Raw genomic sequence first — 2,795 nt, forward strand, 5'->3', positions numbered from 1 at the left:
TCGGTACCAAACCCGGAAAACACCACTTCATATGTGTATGGAAAGAAATATTAAACAAGTGAAATAATGCCCTAGCCTAAAATAACAACCCGTTCATTCTGTTTCTCCACACAAAGCTTGCCTCCCACTCGCTGTCTCTTTCTCTCTCACATGCACACGCACACAAAACAGACCAATCCCATTTAAAGAGATAGCAGCAAAAATATCAATAATGCATCGCTTTGGGCTGGTGAGCATTGAATGTTTTTGTGAGCGTTGGTTGTAACTCTTCCGTAAGAGAAAGATGAAGGCGTTGTTTTATTATTATGTAACCACATATTCATAGGACTATGCGTTTTTAAGGTGCATACATGCATTATATATTACACAACAGAACACAATGTTATTAGGCTTAATGTGGCAGGCCGTTCTAGTCCTTAAATAAATTTAATTGGCGTTCCATAAGTGTTTTAATTTAGTATAGCTGGGCAGTGTTTGTCCATGTCCTGGCGTTCCAGACTAATGGGACAGATTTGAAGTTTTGTTTTGTTTTTTTTCCATTTGCTCATGTTTGTGCATAAAGGTGTGGTCACATCTGTGTCAAATTTAAATTTCACTGGCAAAAATTAAATATTGTCAGTAGTGTGATATATGCAGCACATCTTACACATAAGTCACTCTCAAGCTAAGCTGCTTTATTTTGGTTAATGCGAAGAATCTGCATGACCAAATCTGCATGGGGAAATGTTTCGCCATCGCGCCAAATTCCTGATTGCGTGATTCCTGTTAAAATTACTGGATTTCAGTCATGAAATTCACTGGGTATTGGTAAATGTGACTGCGCTTTAACACATCAGAAATTCTCTGCATCACAGAAAAACAAAGTTTTATTATGTTGCCGAATATATAGCCATAATGTATGTTTATTTGCATTGAAAAATTATGCGTATTTACACTTATAAACTTATTTTTTTGGCCATATTTTAGCAGCTAGAGGGCAGAGGTCCCTGTTATGTACACCCATTTTTTTATTTATTTTTTTTTGGTCTATAAGGCAGTTTTCATACAAAAGTTTAAAGGGGTCATTGATAATGATTTCGCCTTTTAAAGGTGCTAAAGAGGATGTTTTGTTTTATACATTTTTGCAAAATTACTTGAAACTGTCTTTACTAAATGATAAAAGACTATTTATTAGGTGCACTGAAAGGAATAATATTAATATACATCATCTGTGCACGAGATAGGGCCTTAAAAACATCAGCCAATCGTTTACGCCATCATCGCGTAAACGATTGGCCCTATGGCTTGTCAATCACTTCCGTGACGTTCCTTGTGAGAGACGAGCGCGGCTGCGCGCTCCAGTAACTTTCCACACTCCACAGGCGCCGCATGCAATGTTTTTGTCCGGAGACAGGAGTAACAACTGCAGATTATGAGTTACCTGCGGTGAGTCCGACATAATGAATCCACTAACACGAGACAGTGAATGCCGGTGGTAAACACTCGTGTTCCAGTACTCATGCACGAGTTTTGGGAGGCGTTCCCTCGAAAGGAGGGGGGGGTTGTTCTTACGCATGCGCTCATTTCAAAAACTCAGTAACAGTCTTTGGTTTCTCAGTCGACGAAAAGATCCTCTTTAGCACCTTTATGTGTTATGTTTATGTGTAATGTTGCATAAACAATATCTGCAAAGTTACAACACTCAAAGTTCAATGCAAAGGGAGATTTCTTTTTTTCTTTTTTACAGAAATCACTTTTTAAGGACTACAACAAAGACTGGTAAGGACTACAATGAGCTTCTTCCTGGGTTGGTGACATCACAAACCCTAAAATTTACATAAACCCTGCCCCCGGGAACATGCAACAAAGAGGGTGAGGCCATGTTGGGCTGTTTTAGAAAAGAGGAAGAGTTGTTGTAGAGTGTTGTTGCCATGCTGTCATTTTACGCCAGACTGCTTCACAAACAAGGGTCAATTCAACGCTGGATTTGCACAAAACTTTAACATGACGGCACATGCTAGTCGATGAGTTGAATCAACTCTACAGAAACTACATACATTTATCCACTAACCATTCAGAAACGTCCAGATGCATTCTAAAAGTTGTAACTTCTTCCTGAATCTCTCCATCAGTGTCACCGCAATCATCATTTTGGCTACGTGTGTGTGAGATTCTCCGGCTTTGTTTTTTTAACAACTGAAGCTCAAGCTGTTAAAGCTCCACCTTCTTCTGGAAAGCGGCTGGGAGCAGCAGCTCATTTGCATTTAAAGGCACGCACACACAAAAAAAAATTGTTTTTGCTCACACCCAAACTTGACAAGCTTTAATAAATGATCTGTGGGGTATTTTGAGCTGAAACTTCACAGACACATTCTGGGGACACTGAATACTTATCTTGTGAAAAGGGGCATAATAGGTCTCCTTTAATAAACAATATCAAACTTGTAGTTTTGTATATCAGCACAGCTTTAATGGCCTTATGCCTATAGCCGCATCACAGCAGTGCTTTATTTTCAAAATGCATTAATAATTTCAAATATGATATTGCTTAAACAATGTGAGTGAATGTAATGCGTCATTAAATTTCTAAAGACAAACAACAAACCTTTTTCCTTAGGGTGTAGTTTGTTGAATCTGTCATTAGCTTATCAACTGATTACAAACTTAATAATTAAAATTTTTAGAGTATTTGAGGACACTGTGGTGTGCGCTAGCAGATTGTTTGACTCATGCACACTCCGATCAGTCATTTCAGCATTGCCCAAAGGCATAGGATGTATCCGACGCCCATTTTAGCTGCCATTACATAACATCAT

The sequence above is a fragment of the Chanodichthys erythropterus genome, chromosome 3 (assembly GCF_024489055.1).
Source record: "Chanodichthys erythropterus isolate Z2021 chromosome 3, ASM2448905v1, whole genome shotgun sequence".
Taxonomy (NCBI): domain Eukaryota; kingdom Metazoa; phylum Chordata; class Actinopteri; order Cypriniformes; family Xenocyprididae; genus Chanodichthys; species Chanodichthys erythropterus.